The sequence below is a fragment of the Pteropus medius genome, unplaced genomic scaffold, assembly GCF_902729225.1.
Source record: "Pteropus medius unplaced genomic scaffold, Ma_sr-lr_union100, whole genome shotgun sequence".
NCBI lineage: Eukaryota > Metazoa > Chordata > Mammalia > Chiroptera > Pteropodidae > Pteropus > Pteropus medius.
In genome coordinates, this window is record NW_024351730.1 from 41,120,716 (window position 1) to 41,139,415 (window position 18,700).

General features: G+C 34.1%; 1 pseudogene; it reads left to right on the top strand.

Moving 5' to 3' along the window:
• The first annotated feature begins 18,378 nt into the window (after positions 1 to 18,378).
• On the top strand, positions 18,379 to 18,497 carry LOC120588420 (uncharacterized; annotated as a pseudogene).
• Positions 18,498 to 18,700: the final 203 nt, after the last annotated feature.

Consider the following 18,700-nt stretch of genomic DNA (forward strand, 5'->3'; position numbering starts at 1 on the left):
TCTTTGGAAAAATATCTATTTAGATCTCCTCCCCTTTTTAAATCAGATTGTTACTGGTTTTATTTGTTTGTTGTTTTTCCTGTTGAGTTGTATGAGTTTTTTAACATACTTTGGATGTTAACCCTTTAAAAGATAAAAAGTTTGCAAATATTTTCTCCTGCTCTACAGGTTGTTTTATCATTTTGTTGATGGTTTTTTTTGGGGTTTTTTTTTTGCTGTGCAGAAGCTTTTTAGTTTGATGTAGTCCCATCTGTTTATTTTTACATATATTGCCTTTAATTTAGGTGTCAAATCCAAAAAATTATTGTCAAGACGGTTGCCAAAGAATTTATCACCTGTGTTTTATTCTAGAAATTTTATGGTTTGGGATCTTATATTCAAGTCTTTAATCCATTTTGAGTTAATTTTTGTGTATGGTGTAAAATAGTGGTCCAGTTTCCCAATGCCATTTATTGAAGAGACTACCCCTTCTCCATTGTATACAGGTGTACCTCAGGGATATTGCATGTTTAGTTCAAGACCATCATGACAAAGCAAATACTGCAATAAAGCAAGTCATACAAACTTTTTAGTTTCCCAGATCACATAAAAGTTATGTTTGCACTATACTGTACAATAGTGTACAAAGTATACAGTAACATGTCTAAAAATATATATACATACATTAATTTTAAAATATTTTATTGCTAAAAAATGCTAATCATCATCTGAGCCTTCAGCAAGTCATAATGAATAAAGCTGGATTCTTACATCATGTATAAAAATTAACTTGACATGAATCAAAAATCTAAATATAGGAGATAGAACTATAAAACTATTAGAAGAAAACATAGGAATAACTCTTCTTGACCTTGGATTTGACAGTGGTTTCTTGGATGTGACACAAAAGCACAATAAAATAAATAGAAATAATTTATTTCTATTTTATTGAGATAAAATGAAATGAAATGAAATAAAATGAAAAATAAACTTTGTACAACAAAGTATACTATCAAGAAAGTGAAAAGACAAACTACAGACAGGAGAATATACTTGCAAATCATGTATCTGATAAGGAAATTGTATCTGAAATATATAAAAAACTCCTACTACTTAACAAAAAGACAAACAACACAATTAGAAAATTGTGTTGTTTTCAGAAAAAGGTTCTGAACACACATTTCTCCAAAGAAGTTGTTAATAAGCATATACATAGGATGTTAATATCATTAGGTATCTGCAAAACAGAAGTCAAAACCATAATTAGCTATTTCTTTGCAACTACTAGATGGCTACAATTTAAAAATAGATAAAACGAGTTTTGGCAAATATGTGGAGAAATTGGAAACCTTATACATTGCTGGCGAGAATTATAACGGTACAACCACTTTGAAATATAGTTTGACAGTCCTTAAATGTTTAAACATAGTATAGCCATGTAACCTAGCAATTCTACACCTAGTATATACATAACCCCCCAAAATTAAAAACGAGTTTTCAAACCAAAGCTTTACAAGAATGTTCATAGCAGCAGCATTCACAATAGGCTACTTGTGGAAACAACTTAAATGCCTATCAACACATTAATGGAAAGCTAAAATGAGGTATGTCTAGGCAACAGAACAGATTTCACCATTAAAAGGAATGAAGTAATGGTACATGCCACAACATAGATGGCATTGAAAACATGTTAAATAAAAGAAGCCAGACACAAAAGGCTACAGTTTGTATGATTCTGTTTATATTAAATGTGCGGAATAGGCACCCATAGATACAGAATGCATAGTAGTGGTTTCCAGGGTCTGGGAAAAGGGGGAAATAGGAAGTAATTGTTTAATGGGTTTCCTTTAGGGGTGATGAAAATACTCTGGACCTAGCAGTGATATCATACAAAATTGTGAACACATTAAATGCCCTAAATCACATGCTTTAAAATGGTTAAAATGTAGAATGTTATGCTATGGGAATTTTACCTCAATTAAAACAACAATAATAGATGGATGGCCAGATTTGGACCAGAGGCACTAGTTTGTAAGCCATTTAGTTATACCAGGAATTAAATTCCTACCTTTTTGAAATAGGATTACTGTTATTTTTATCATTTACACTTGAAACATGTTACATTTAAAAAATACATTATGTAAGCCATGTGGGGACTAAAATCATTGTGGATGATAATAGTTAATGCAAATTGAATATTGTTGTATATAGTAACTATATACAGCAACTGTTTTTAGCTCTTTACCATGTTAATGCATTCATCCTTTCAAACAACTCCTGAAGTAGCTAATACCCTTAGTTTATCTGCATTTCACTGGTGGGGAAGCTGAGTCATAGTGAGGTTAAGTAACTTGCCCAACCCCACATAACTCTATAGTGGTTTCACAGGGACTTGAATCCAGGCTATATTCAGGTCCGGAATACAGGCTATTAACCACCATGCTATGGTGACTCACTTTTCTGGGTTACGTTATTTTCAAAAAACGTAACATTTATAGTTTCTCATTTTGTAGCTACCTCTTAACTGTGATATGGTTACAAATATATAATTTTTAAAATGTAGAAATGCTGTTCAAGATATTTACCACTGCATTACAAACTACCTTCAAATGTAGGAGCTTGGAACATCAATAATTATGTTATTATCTTTCATAGTTCTGGATGTTGACTGGGCTCAGCCAACTGGTTCTTTGTTCTTGGGTTTCTCAGGTGATTACAGTCATATGGTGGCTGGGGCTATAATCATCTGAAGGTCATTCACTCACACATCTGGTGATTGGTTTGAGAAGACCCAAAACTGCTGAAGGGCTGAAACAACTGGGATTCTAAGGCACATCTTTGTAATCTATCACTTGGTATTTTATCTTGGGTACTTCATGTGTGACACAGGGTTCCAAAGTGAATAGACAGAGAAGGGGGACGGAGGGAAAGAGAGTAAGAAAGAGACAGAGAGAGAATGTATTGTCTTTTCTGTCAGAGCCTTGCAAGTTAACTTCCATCACTTCCACTGTATTCTTTTTGTTGAGACAGCTGCAAGGCCTGCCAAAGTTTAAGGGGAGGACACATGATGAGAGGATTGTCAAAGTATTTGTAGTTATGTCTCAAAATCACCACAAATATAACCTTTGAAGTAAGCCAGCAGAGGACACTAAGCTACTGTAAAATTCATAAAATACTGATATTTAAAACACGGTAACATCATTAAGAATTGTGAGAGTTTAGATTTTCACATATGCTGAATTAGAAGCCCAACCTTCAGGCAGCAGTGTTTCAAGTATGCAGATAGGCCTCATTCCAGAGAAAGAGGAGCTGGGTGTGTCTGTCTGCTCCTTCTACACGGAGCCCTGGGGGGCAGCTGCAGTGAGTACTTGCCCCCTCCGCCAAGAACTGCTATTTTGTTTACTGTAGACTCGTGGGTCTTGTGGATGCAAGCTCCATAGGCTTTCAGAACTAAATTGGGGGTGGAGGTAGGCATTCCTCAGGTGGAAGTTTTAAAAGTTGAAGTGCTAGACATTGGGTCTAAACCCTTCACTCAGGGAGAAGAAACTGGGAGTCGTGACTTCTTCCCAATTGTATGTTACTATGACAGTAGTGGGGTTGATAGCAAGAGTGTGTCTCAGCCTTTCCAACCAGTTTTGAAGTGGGTATTTCCTCATTCGTCCAATGTGTAGGAGTCACTCAGCCAATTTTTGGATATCTTTCGGAGGAAAATGCTTCCTGTGTAGCTGTAAATTTGGTGTATTTGTGGGAAGAGGTGAATTCAAAAGTTTCCTATGTCACCATCTTGGACCAGAACCCGTTTGCATATTCTATATGCTTGTGATAGTTTTAAAATTTTGGTTGTTAACATTTATTGTTCATATTACATGGTATTAAAAACAAAACAAAACCAGAGAACGCTTTGGTCAGTATCTTAGCATGAGTGCCTGACTGTTCTCTAATGTTCCATGTATCTGTTTTATCTTCCCAGATAGATGTCAAATTTCATAAGATAAAGTAATCCTGAGTCGAGAATGGATACCAAGGCTATTATAACTCTTGATGGAGACAAGAAAAACGGTCCTTTAAACCGTGGTTCTTAAGCCTATCAGACTCAACACCCTCTCTTTAGAACAAATACTTCGAAATGATCACTTTACCATCTGAAATATAATTCATTTATTGCATAACCAGAAAACAAATAATTTTGCCTCCAACAGAGGTAATATGGTACCCTAACTATAATACAGAAAAGCAATAAAATAAATTTAATTAAAAATAAAATAACATTTTATTGTTATAAATGTATGAACATGACTAAAAAAGAAAGTTCTCTATAGCCCTTATCGCTTTCAGATATACAATATAACTTACTTACCACGTAATTTATTTACTTAATATGGCTCTCCCTTCGAAAGTAAGCTCTATGAAGGCAAAAGTATCTGTTTTGCTCACTGATAAATCCCCCATGCATTAGATAGCGCCTGACACATGAAAGACATGCAATAAATGATTGTTGAATAAATGTGACATTAAGGATGCTTTTGCCAACAAATAAAACATAATTAACAGTAGCTTAAAGCATAAATATATTTATGGTTTGTGTTATAAGAAAATCTGATTGATATTACAGATTCTCTGTACTGTGTCATCATCAAGTGTCAATGATATCTCCCCTTATTTTTGCAAGATGGCTGATACAGCTGCAAACATACAGTAGAATCTCAGGCAGAAGAAACTATGATGGAAGAAAAAAATTTTCTTCTCACATGTGTCTTTTCAGGTTGATAAATCTTTCCCGGATGTCTACAATAGACTTCTTCTGAGGTCTCATTGGTCAAAATAGCTTCACACTACCATTTCCACACAAATTACTGGTGAAAGGAAATGACTAGCTACAACAAACAAATACACAAATCAGAGTTTATGCAAGATTTGTGCTGGACAACACTGTTGTCCAAACAAAATTAGAATTCTGAAACAAAGAATTAGGAGAAATAGTTGTTATGTAAGCAGCCAGTGATGTATCCCTGCATGACAAATAAATATCATTTGTTGCAAATTTATAATTAATAATAAGATATCTTTTATAATTACAGTCATGTGCTGCATAATGACATTTTGGTCAATGACAGATGACATATAGACTGTGACCCCATAAGATTATGATGAAGCTAAAATTTTATATTGCCTGTTGACATCATAGCCATCATAATGTAATAGCACAACACATTACTCACATGTTTGTGGTGATCCTGGTGTACACAAACTTACTGAGCTGTCAGTCATATAAAAGTATAGCACTTACAATTACAATTACAACAGTAAGCTATACCATCTAGGCTTGTGTAAGTGCACTCTATGATGTCTGCACAAGAAAATCTCCTAAGAACACATTTCTTTTTCATTAAATTTATGGGGGTAACATTGGTTAATAACAATATATATGTTCCAGGTGTACAACTTTATAATACAACATTTGTATACTCCATTGTGTGCTCACCACCCAAAGTCTAGTCACCAAATATTTGACCCCCTTGACCCTCTTCGTCTTCTCTCCACCCCCTGCCCCTCTGGTAACAACCATTCTGTTGTCTGTATCTATGGGTTTGTTTGTTCATTTGTTGCTTTTTGTTTTATATCCCAAATGTGAGTGAAATCCTGTGGTTCTTATTCTTTTCCATCTAACTTATTTCACTTAGCATGATACGCTCAAATTCATCCATGTTGTCATAATGGCAATATTTCATCATTTTTATGGCTGGCTAGTATTCCATTGCATATATCTACCATAACTTCTTTATCCAAACATCCACCAAAATACACTTAGGTTATTTCTATGTCTTAGCTATTATAAATAATGCTGCGATGAACATAGGGGTATATATATTTTTATGGATAAATGTTTTCAAATTTTTCAAGTAGATACCCAGAAAAAAGATTGCTGGGTCATGTGGTACCTTTATTCTTAATTTTTTTAGGAAACTTCATTCTATTTTCCATAGTGGCTGCACCAATTTACATTCCCACCAACATACAACATATTTCTTAGAACATATCACCATTGTTAACTTGCACATGACTATGTAATAAAATTGCCTTTCTTTAATAAGCACCCTAATAAAGTTATAATAAGATTACCTTTTAAATTTCAATGTAATTAAATAGGAAAAAGAATTCCATGATAGCGTACCAGTTAAGGTTCATTGAGCTGCATATGACAGAAACATTGATTAAAATGCATTTATCAACTTTTTCTTAGAAGAATTCCCAAAGTAAGCAGTCCAAAGCTAGTAAAATAGCTCTATACTGCCATCAGGGATTCAAGCTTCATTGTGCCAGACTGCAGGAGATTTTCTTCCTTTGAATACAAAATGTACTCCTATCATGTTTGCACTCCATGCAGGAAAAGGAAAGAAAAGGAAAAAGACAAAAGGTGATTGCCAGACAAGTTGGCCACCTTTCTGATAGTGTCTACCCAGTGATTTTTGCTTGCAGCTACTTGGCCGGAACTGGTTCACAGGTCCACTGCTTGTCTGAGGAGGTGAATATTTTAGCTTGATCCAAACTAAAATTTGGGTCTGTTATGAAGAAATAAAAAGAGAATGGATATTTGATAGGCAAGAAGTAGTATCTACACTTAATGTTCACCAACTGTATTAACAGTAGTACCTATAAGTGGTGAAATTATGGGTGAGCCTGAATTGTTCTGAACGTGTGTGGTGCCTTTTTAATTGGAAAGGAGCACAATAAAACTTTTTATTTGTAGGGGAAAACAGAAAGTTTAAAAATTTGTTTTTATAGGCTGCACAAAAATATCTGACATTAAAATGTCTGTTTCAAATGATTGTGATGAAATATTCTCACTGAATATATAACTTTGGGCATATACTCTCTGAGTCTCAGTTAACTTACCCATAAAATAAGGATATCATAGTCAACTCTCAAAGTTATTGTAAAACTTAAATGAGATAATATATAAAAATATTTAGCATAGTGCTCACTAAATGGTAGTATTTATTAGAAGTACTTAGATACATGGTAGATGATGTAAAATAGCCATTTTTTATTAACTGTATAATTTATTGATTTTACTTAGCTCCATCTTTTATATTAGCTCATTTCCATTGGGCATTTACTATGTAACAGGAACCATGCTAAATATCTGTATTAAGTCATTTAAACCTCAAAATAACCTATTATTATCTGCATTTTACCAATAATAATAATAAAAAAAAAACCATGGGTTACAGAAGTTAAGGAAATTGCTTAAGATTATATAACAAGGATGTGGCAAAGCTTGAATTCAGATCCAGTCAGTTTGACTCAAAAGTTTTTATTCTTAACTAGTCTACTACAACACAAATCTGAAATTCCTTTATTTTTAAGTTATGAAAACATCATTAGCCTGGTTATAAATCAATTCATCTAAGTAGTTGCTATGGCTATTTTAATTTCTGAGTCTAGCAAGAAAGAATTGTAGAATCAGCTGAATATGTTTTGAATAACATCCAAAATTAAAGCCTTGTCACCGAAGCTTTTCCTAACATTACTCTGGTTGAGAGTGCCACATTAAATAACTCCTAAAATTCTGCTCTAAATTCTCAGAAAAGTATGGATTCAAACGTTTTATAAATATGTAAAAATGCAAGTTTTTTAAGTTAATTGTTTACTCATTACAGTTTGACTGGGTCAGTCTAGAAAACTAACAATGCCATGAGAAAGAATCAAACAATCTGTAACAGAAGAGCAATGTAAATAGATACCTTTTATCAGATATTGTATTGGCAGAAGTAGCTGTGTTAATTGTTCACGTGATTCCATTCGTAAATATAAAATTAATAAAATGAAAAGAGAATTATGAAATTTTAGTTTTAAAACTAATTAAAATAATTATACGAACAATTTACAAGTTATCTTAGCTGAATTTAAAAGAACTACATTAATTGATGAAATACAAAACACAAAATTTTAGATAATTATATAGGAAGTATCTCTCCAAGGCTACTGCATTTACCAATACAAATTAAGTCCAGTAAAAGTTAATGAGCACCTAATACCTTCCTTCTGGCTACTGGAAAAGGCAGAATAGTACAAGAAATAATTTTTTTTAAGTGCTCATGAGGTACAGAGGTACACAGAGGAGGGAAGGATTATATGTAGAGGTCAGTCAGAAAAGCTTTAGGTAGCATATAGCAAAATACAGCTTTGCAAGATACATAGAACTTTTTCAGATGGTTTCCATAAAGAAAAAAATTCTAGGCAGAGGGACTAATTGAGCAAAAGCACAGAATATAAAAATTTTGAGTAATTTCTTGCTCTTCAATATGAATTTTGAGGAAAGAAATGACAGGGTAACGCAGATGATTAATAGAAGACCTTATTTGCCATAATTGTAGTTTGAGATTTATCCAAGGTCAATGGGGAGACATTGAAAGATTTATATCAGTGAAATAATGTGGTCATCTAGCATTTTTAATCAATCACTTCCATCACTCTGATGGAAGACCATTGTATCATTATGAAATATCTTTCTTTGCTTCTGGTAATATATCTTGCATTAAAATCTATTTTGCTATTAGTATAACTATGCCAGTTTTATTTTGATTAGAGTTTGTGTGGTTTAGACTTTTAACCATTTTACCTTCAACTTTTCTGCAACTATATTTTGAAAATGTTTCCTTCACTATGTATAGGTAGGGACTTTGCCCCCATCTGATAATCTAGTCTTTAATTAGAATACTAATCCATTTACATTTAATGTAATTTTACTAATAATATTTGCTTTTCACTTGTCTCATCTTTTCTCTAGTCTTCTTATTTCTTTCTATTCTGTTGCTCTTTTGAATTAGTCAAGTATTTTTGTTGTTGTTGTTCATTCTCTTCCTCCCCATCAATAGCTTATTAGTTATACACTTTTAAATTATTATTTTATGAATTAGTCTAGAGCAGGATTTTTCAGCCATGTTACGACTGACATTTTGGATCAAATAATTCTTTATGAGGCTGTTCTGTGTGTATTATAGGACGTTTAGTAGCATCCGTGGCTTCTTCCCACTAGATACCAATAGTACCCTTTCCCTCCCACAGTCGTGACAACCAAAAATGTCTTCAGACATCGTCAGATATCCCCTGTGGGGCAGAATCTCTCTCCTGAGAACCACTGCTCTAGAGCTGGGCTGTCTGATATGTTAGCTAGTAACCCCAAGTGAGTATTTGAAATGGGACTAGTTCAAATTGAGATGTGCTATAGGGGTAAATTACTCACCAGATTTTGAAGACTTGATATGATTTTTTAAAACCTAATTTACTTTTTATTGATTCATAAAATCTTGAAGTATTATGTTAGAAAATATAGTATTAAAATTATTTCACTTGTTCTTCCTTCTTAAAAATATAACTGCTAGAAATTTAAAAATTACTTATCTGGTTCTCATTTGTGGCTAGTATTATATTTCTGTTAGATGGCACTTCTCTAGAGATTATGGCATACCCCCTTAACTTATTAGAGTCTACTATAAATTAATACTTTTGCAAATTACCAGATGATGCAAAGACTTTAGAAAACTTTCACTCTGTTAACTGCTCCTACCCTCCTTCTGTGCTATTGCTATCAAGTATTTTAGTTATAAATATTATAAATGTCATTTGACATTACTATTATTGTTTTATACACTTAATATTAACCCACATTTGACCCTTTCTGTTTCTATTTACTGCTTCCTGAATTTCCTTGCTAAGATCATTTGTTTTAGACTTCTTTTTTATTTCTTTTAATGCACACTTACTATTGGTTAATTCTTTCAATTTTTGTTTTTTTCTGTAAGTGTCTTTCATTACAGGTAAATGAATTTTTATATATTCATATACTTATGTAACCACATCCCAGATCCAACACTCTAGAAGCATTCCCAGCACTAAAGGAGGCTCCATTATGCCTCTCCTAATCTGTATTTCCCTGAAGATAATACTGTCCTGACCTTTATACCATAAATTATTTTGCCTGCTTCTGATTTTTATATAAATGGACTTATACAATGTGTACTGGTATTTTGCCTGATTTCCCTTGCACAATACTGTGTTTGTGAGAGTCATTCATTTTGTTGCCTGTAGCAGTTTTCTAAATAATGTTGCATTGTGTGAATATGCCACAGTTAGTTTATCTATTATCATATTGATGTAGATTTGGATTGTTTCCAGATTACTGAGATTGTGAATAAAGCTGTTATGACCATTTTTGTATATGTACTTGGTGAATGAAATTGCTGAGTCATATGGTAATAGATACCACCAAACAAATTTCCAGTCCTTTTGTTGTCAATTATTTCTTGAAAAATCATTTCTTCCAAGTGTTAGATTCTTTATAATCTTTCCTCATATCGTTCTAAGTTAACAAAACTAATGTTTTGGAAAGTCCATAGGGAAGTTGTTAGTCATACATTTTAATAAAGATTTACATATCTGGGACATAAATAGCACAAAAACTGGAAGGGTATAAATGAAACAAAGGCAGCATATATAATTTGAAGCTGGAGTTGATCTGGTTATTACTGGTTTAGAAAGTAGGCTCTGAAGTATGATTACAGGTTATAGAATCTGACCACCAAATTTGTATCCTGGCTTTTCCACTTACTAGTTGTGTGACATTGGGAAAGATGCTTAATTTCTCAAAGCCTCAGTTTTCTTATTGATAAAATGGAAATAACAGTAGTACCTACTCCACTGGGTTGCTATGAGAATGAAATGAAATAATGTTTGTAAAGTGCTTAGCACACTGTCAGGCATATAACAAAGTATAATTATATGAAAAGGTATATAACTTCAGACCAATTAAATTACACAAAGGTAAAATTGGTATGAACATCCAAACCACTATTGGACTCAAATTTAAAACACCTTCTACCTATGTCTAATGCCAGGGAAAATCTAGTTGCAACATTTTTCACCCCTTTTATCTTCAAAACTGATTCAACTTTGAATGTTACCTTTTGAAAATGAAAATAAGTCTATGGCCATGCCATCCTGAACGTGCCCGATCTCGTCTGATCTTGGAAGCTAAGCAGAGCCTGGTTAGTACTTAGACAGGAGACCACCTAGGAATACCAGGTGCTGTAGGCGTTAAAATATATATATATTTGAAAATGAAAATAAAGATGAACTTCCCAAATAGAATGACCATCTTTTTGTCAAAATATGTGAATGGCTATGTTCCTCATTTAACTGTCTTTGCACATATTATTGAAGTAATATATATGCCTTCCAAACTAGGGTAAAGTTATATTATCTGAAATGACTTATGTAAAAGTGTATGCTATATTTTAGCAGGTGATGGGCCACAATCGATCATACTGCCAAAAGATGTAAGTACTTCTCTTTTTTAAATTCCACATGACTAGAATATTTCTGGGGAATTAATTCATGAAAACTCAGAACAAAATTTGTATTTGGACAAGATGACAACTTTACTCTTAAAAACAATGAAATTTAATGATTCAAAGGCTAAATGCTTGTTCTTTTGTCCAAAGTCGATAAGCAAGTTTATATTCAGTGCTGACTAACTGAACCATTGACTTCAGTTCCTTTTATCTTTAGTGATTTTTTTGGACTTTTATTTTCTTATCTCCAATACTGTCTCCATCTGAATGTGCTTAGTTAATGTGTACTAATGCATTCAGAAAACATTTTTTCTTTACCTGTGTGCATGGAAAAGAAGAGACTTGTTTACTCTAGACTTTCATTTTGCTTACATTTTATAGATTGGAAATTTTGAACATGAGATAGCTGCATTGTATTCTTAAGACTGAGTTGTAGGTGGTAGAAATACAATGCAAATTATTTGGTACTCTAAACAAATGCGTTGGCCAAGTAACTATGATGCACAGGTATGATGTGGGCTTAGACACAAACAAATCAAGGGTTTCAAACTGCATCATCACAATCATCACCTTTATCATCTTCACTGATCTCTCTGTGCCTCTTTCATCTCTCATCTCTCTGAGGGGGAAAAAAGGTATATTAGTTTTCTTGTTGGTGCTTTAACAAATTACCACAACCTTAAAGACTTAAAACAACACAAATTTATTCTGTTAAAGGTCTGGAAATCAGAAGTCCAAAATATGTCTTTCAGGGCTAAAATCAAGGTGTGGGCAGGGCTAATTCCTTAATTCTTTCTGGAGGTTCCACGAGATAATCTTCTTCTTGCTATGATGGTTAGTTTTATGTATCAGCGTGACTGGGCCACAAGGTGCCCAAATATTTGATTAAACATTATTCTAGGTGTGTCTGGATGAGATTAACATATGAATCTGTGGATTGAGTAAAGCACATTATACAGTGAGAGTGGGCCTCATGCACTACTTTGAAGGTTTGAATCGAATAGAAGGATAAAGTAAGGAAAACTTCACTCTCTTTGCCTGTCTTTGAGGTGGACATAGTCTTTTGCCTTCAAACTTGAACTCAAACTAGAACTTACACCATCCGTACCCCGGGTCTCTCCAGCTTGCCAACTGAAGGTCTTGTGATTTCTCAGCCTTCATAACCATATGAGATAATTCCTTATAATAATTCTCTTTATGTATTTTTTTCTGTTTCTCTGGAGAACTGGACAAATGCACAATGCACTTGCCTCCTCCAGCTTCTAGAGGCTGCCAACATTCCTTGGCTTATAGCACATCATGCCAATCTCTGCTTCTGAGGTCATTTTGCCTTCTACTCACTCTAATCTCCTGCCTTTTCTCTTATAATGACTCTTGTTTGCAACAGATCGACGCAAAATGAAATATCCAGATAATCCAGCATACTATCACAAAATCTTCACTTAGTAATATCTGCAAAATCTCTTTTACTGTGTAACATATTCACAGGTTCTGGAGATTTAGATTTAGATCAACATCTTTAGGGGGTCATTATTCAGCCAAGCACAAAAAGTGCCTTGTTCACCAACTCTAGCAGAAAAGTCCTAGAAAGAACTCTTATTGGCCCAGCTTGGGTTACAAGCCCATCTCTAAGCCTATTACCATGGCCAAAGGGATGTTGCGACTTGGTCAGCCAAATGGGCGTGCCCACTCCTTCTGAGGGATAGAATGAGCATGTTGTAACAATGGTTTTTCCAGAGTCATAGGAGAGGAATGGCTACCCAAACGAAGTGTTGCCATTATCAGAAAAAAGAGAAGGGATGACAAGAAAAAAAATAGATGCGCACTACCATATTACCATTTGAACCTCAGTGTCAACACTCTTTGTTAACAGCAGCAGGACTATTTTTATTTAAAAATTCTAGTGTGTACTTGTTTATATATTTTTGGTTTGGATTAAAATAGCAGTGAATAAGGGCATGGGATTTAGAGTCAGAAAAACGTGGATTTATAGCGCCTGACTCTACCCTTTCTGGCTGTGTAACATTAGACATGTAATAAAATTCCCAGATTTTCAGTTCCTCACAAGTAAAATAAAGTTGCTTACAATATTGGACATGGACATTTTTCAAGTCTTCTGATTACCCAGCACATTTTGAAAACACCTTTACTACACTGGAATATTCCCAGTTTCAAGAGTCCTGTTTCCACAAGGTAGAAATCACAGCCTCTCATGCAGCTGCGCCTAGGGATATGAGGCAGCTTTGACAGCTCCAATTAGACTCATACACACCCAAATTTGATCAAGAAGTGAGCAACAAGAGGAAGGAAGCTCCAGTCAGAATCCACTTTTGCTGGCATGGGAGTTAACAGTGCTGCTGCTTTCAATGGTAGCAGCAACAGTGTATGCAGTTTCTCAGTGGTTTTAGGGTCCAGTTTCTGGCACACAAGTGGCCTAAGTGGGAGTTGGGAGTTAGCAACACCTTCTCTAATGTTCTGTAAGAGCAACAGAAGCCGCGGTTTCCTCTTTGGGCCAATTGTGCCATGTGGTTTTCAGAATTGTTCCTAGGAGCTTAACTTCAAATTTAGTTTTCCAGGCCTCCCAACAATTCTATGAGCCAACCAATATCCTTTTAATAAACTCTCTTTTCTGCTTAATCAGCTAAAGAGAAATGGCTTCAGTTGCTTGAAATTAAGGATGATGAGTGATATATTCACCTCAGAGTGTTGGTGTTGTTCCTAAGGAATATATATTGTCACACAATTTGGCATCTTCAATTTGCCTGCTAAGAACATCTCCCAAGTGCATTATCTGCACCCAGGCTCTTGTTTCAGGATTGGCTTTTGAGGGAACCCAATGAAAACAGACCTATTAATGGAAGCCCAATCTCAGGAAAATTGTTACACATTGACTTTGAACATTTTAGATACAAATAAGTATTTTAAAACTAAAATTCCAAAGGGAAGGCCTCCACCATTGTTTTCTTCAAATTAAAGTGCTAAAATACTGAATTTTATTTTTTTTTGATTTTGAGATCATTCCCATGACTTTCTGTGCCATTAATGTATCTGGTATACATTATTTATTTTCCACAAAAATCCTGGCAAAATTATCTAAAGGGAACAGTCTTTTTAATATATCAAGTCATATTTTTGTTTATCCCAGAGGCAAGGGTTTAATTTGTGTTTGACTGAAAATAGTGCTGAAATTTGAGGCTGCATTTAAAAGAATAAGATTAACATTCTGTAATATTCTACTGATTGGAATGTAGTTTACAAGAAAAACTAATTACTTTTAAAGAGAAGTTGAAAACCTTGACCAAGAATGTTAATGATTTTCATTTGAACAAATTAAGAGAATTGATTCATCTTTTGCAAAGGGATCCAGTTATATTTAGTCAGAGAACATTCACCATGTTTGGATTCAGTGTTTCTGGAAATCTAAAAAAAAAAACTATAACTAAAGCACATTTTCCCTACAGGCTCTAACTTGAAAATTCAATTAAGATTTATTGATAAAAGACTGCACCAGCTAAAACATATAATCCTAATTTTGGAATCAATAAGCATTTCTGTGATTTTTATGCACTGTAAATTATGTACTTTAATTTATGCCTATCTGATGTCCAAATGTGTTGGTAAATGAGATGCCTAAAGCAATATTTGGGGATAGAATATAATTCTGTTAATGTTGAAGAGAGGTGGCACTTGTATTCTAATCATAACAGAGCTTATGTGGACTGTGGACTGTTTTAACAGCTTGCATACTAGACTCATTATATTTGCATAGTGGCCCTTCTGTGTCTAGTCTTTTATACCTGACTGATCCACACACACACCATAAAAGACAAATTGAATGCACCAAGAAGAGTTTTAGGCAATTGCCTCCACAATTTTCTTTTTGTCTCTCAAAAAACTCATACCTCCTTCTGGTCTGCTTTTGTTTTCAATTGCCTGTATGTGTAATAGTTCCAGGTGAGGCCGAATTTAGAACATTGAGTGAGAGCTGGCAGCCTTTCTCGGTTTAATTACCTGTAGCCAGTCTTCTTGGAGATCTCTGTTTTACTCTTAGTTATGTTATATATTCAGATACATGTCCTCTTGGGGGTAAGTCTGATAACCAGGTGTCTTTCCTCCAGACTTCTTGATATACAGAGCTTGCCTCTGGGGTAAAGATTTGCACACTGATGAAGGAGCCACTTGGGAAAAAACGAAGCAGGATCTGAACAACTTGCTTTTTGAGACTTAACTTTGTAGAAATTTTCTGTACACCCATGTTTCTGAGTATAAGCTACATGTATCATGAAACTTAGATCAAAGTTATATTTTTTCCTACATAATAGAATAATTGAGCAGAAAAATATGGTCAATAACTGTATTTCTTAAATACCCACAAAATTCAGAATACTCAGAAAGATTTCTTCGTTTTCATTTTTTATTCTTTTAAATTTTATTTTATTATTAGTTTCAAGTATACAGTACATTGATTAGACATTTGTAAAGGTTATAAAACGATCCCCTAATTGCTCTTTCTCTCCTCTGGCTCTCCACCTAGCCGTTGTATTAATGCTAACCGCATTCCCAATGCCATGCTCCCCATCCCTGTGACCATCTATCAACTACTAATTTGTACTTCTTTATCCCTTCACCCTATTCTCCCAGCCCTCCAGCACCCCTCCTCTCTGGCCATCCCCTGATTGTCCTCTATATTTATGAGTCTGCTTTCGATTAGTTTGTTCTTTTTGTTTCTTAGATTCCACATGTGAGTGAAATCATATGGTATTTATCTTTCTCTGTCAGACTTATTTCACTCAGCATAGTAACCTCTAGGGTAGGATTTCATTTACTTGGAAAGATTTTAAAAAAGAAAAAACAATATGTAGATTTATAACAGCCTATTTTACAAATCTCAAAATGTTTAGATAAACAGTAAGGACCTGGCAAACTGAGAAAGATCCTGAGACACTAAGAACTCCTGCAAGACAAAAACAAATTCTACAAATAAAGACAAAATACGTGTATTGTCCAACTGAAGAAAAAACGATTTGCAACATATGACAATAAAGTTCTAATTTCTTTAATACAAAATTAACACTTGCTAACCAACAAGAAAAAAGACAACAGAATAGACAAAAATTTACGTAGGGTATAGATTTGCAATCAATTTAAAATATTTTATTTAACAAAGAAATGTTGTAGGCACAAAACAAAGTCTCTATCATGGGTCTTGTTTCTAGTAGGCAGGCCTGATAATCAGCTGGTAAACCCTTGTATGGCAATACTAGTTGCTTATGACTTGTGCCAAATCTAGTCAGTACCCATGCTCCATTCAGCTATTAAATGGTTTTAATATAATCCCTGTTAGTAGGGGATTTACAGACAATAATCCAACAAAAATATATAGCAGAATTTCTCAACCTCTGCAGTATTGACATTTTGGACCAGGTAGTTCTTTGCATTGGGGGCTGTCCTATACATTGTAGAGTGTTTAACAGCATCTCTAGAATCGACCCGGTAGTTGGTGATAGTAGCAGCTCCTCCTCCCCAGTTGTAATAACCAAAATGGTTTATAGACATTGTCTAATGCCACTTGTCCACAACCACAGATGATGTGCCAGATAAAGTGTTGTAAAGTTGGGTGGGGAGAGAGAGAACAGAGGGAGACATGTTACTCTCAGTAGGGTGGTAAGGTAAGAGCTCTGAAAAGATGCCACTTGAGCAGCAGTGAGTGAGAGGGAAGAGAATTCCAGGCAGAGTGAATAGCAAGAGCAAAGGCTCTGAAACGTAATAAGAATGTCTGGCATGCTTGAGGAAGAGTGAGAAAGCCACAGTACTTAGAGCAGAGTAAGAGAGACAGAGGTTGGTAGGTGAGGTCAGAGAGGGAGCCAGGAGCCAGATCTTTTGGGATCTTGTAGAACTTCGAATTTTACTTTGGATAAAATGGAAAACCACAGGAAGGTTTTTAGAGAAGACTAATAATCTATCTCATGTTAACAGAAAAAAAAAAAGGGGGGGGAGTAAAAATAGCTAAGAATCTTATGAAAAAATAATCAACTTCAGTTGTAATTAATTCAAAAGACTTTTAAAAAATTGATATACCACTTTTTTCACCAAAGACGTTAGCCAAGATTAAAAAGTTGAAACATCCAGTGATGGTGAATCTTTGAGAAAACAGGCACTTTCTTCTGCTTTTAATGGATCTAAATTGGTATAATTTCTTTGAATGACAATTGTCAATACTTATTAAAATTTTTACATTGATGCAATAATTACATTTAAAAGTAACTTAATATACAGATATAGTTACACAAATGTGCAAAAATATATAAAATTTTTCCTGCTGCATATTTTGAAGTAGTAAAAACTCAACATTTTGCTCAGCATTCACTAACGTTGAACTAGTTATATAAATTGCAGCAAATCCATGTGATAAAAACTGCGCCTTAATCAAAAGTTTAAGTTAAATCTATATAGGCTGATATGAAAATATCTCCAAAAAAAATTTCAATTTAAAAAAATAAAAAACTAAGTACAAAAGCAGCTTATAGTATAATTCTATTGTTATGTAAAAGAATTTAAAAGGCACATATGTGTTTGCTCTAAGGATATTTATTTTTTTTATATCTGGTCCAATTAACCAATTTGTTCTCTATAATTTTCACTAAACATAATAAAATTTGATTACTATTGAAGGGTTATTTTTTCTTGGGTGCTCGATTTTTAGAACTTTGCTTATTTTGTAGATTTACATTGAGGCATTCTCATGTTTTAAAGTATTACATCCCTTATATTTATATTTTAATACAACTTTATAATAAATACAGTAATTCTAAAAGTAGAAACTGTGTACTAGCCTATGAGCAGAAAATTTATGGAAGATGCATAAGAAACTGGAGTCAGTGGGATGAGAGATTTTACATTTCATTTTATACCTTCATGTATTTCTTAAATTTTTAACCATGTGCATATTTTCTATAATATTAAGAATAATTTAAAATAAAATAAGAAAATAAAGTCTTCTAGAATATCAGTGCCATTCCATGAGCAGTCTCTACACCACTGGTTTGTCTGTGGCCATGCCACCCTGAACGTGCCCGATCTCGTCTGATCTCGGAAGCTAAGAAGACTTGGGCCTGGTTAGTACTTGGATGGGAGACCACCTAGGAAGACCAGGTGCTGTAGGTGTAAAAAATAGAAAATATGGTATTGTAAGCTGACAAGGTCCTTGCAATCTGTGAGGTCAATCAAAGTTTGCCTTGCCTTAAAAACAGAAAACAAAAAACAAAAAACTTCTACACCAGTGGCTTTGAACTTCTATCTCCTAGGCCTGTCTGCCATTCCCCATCTGGGATTACCTCGTTGAAAATGATAACAAATTTTGTTTTCCT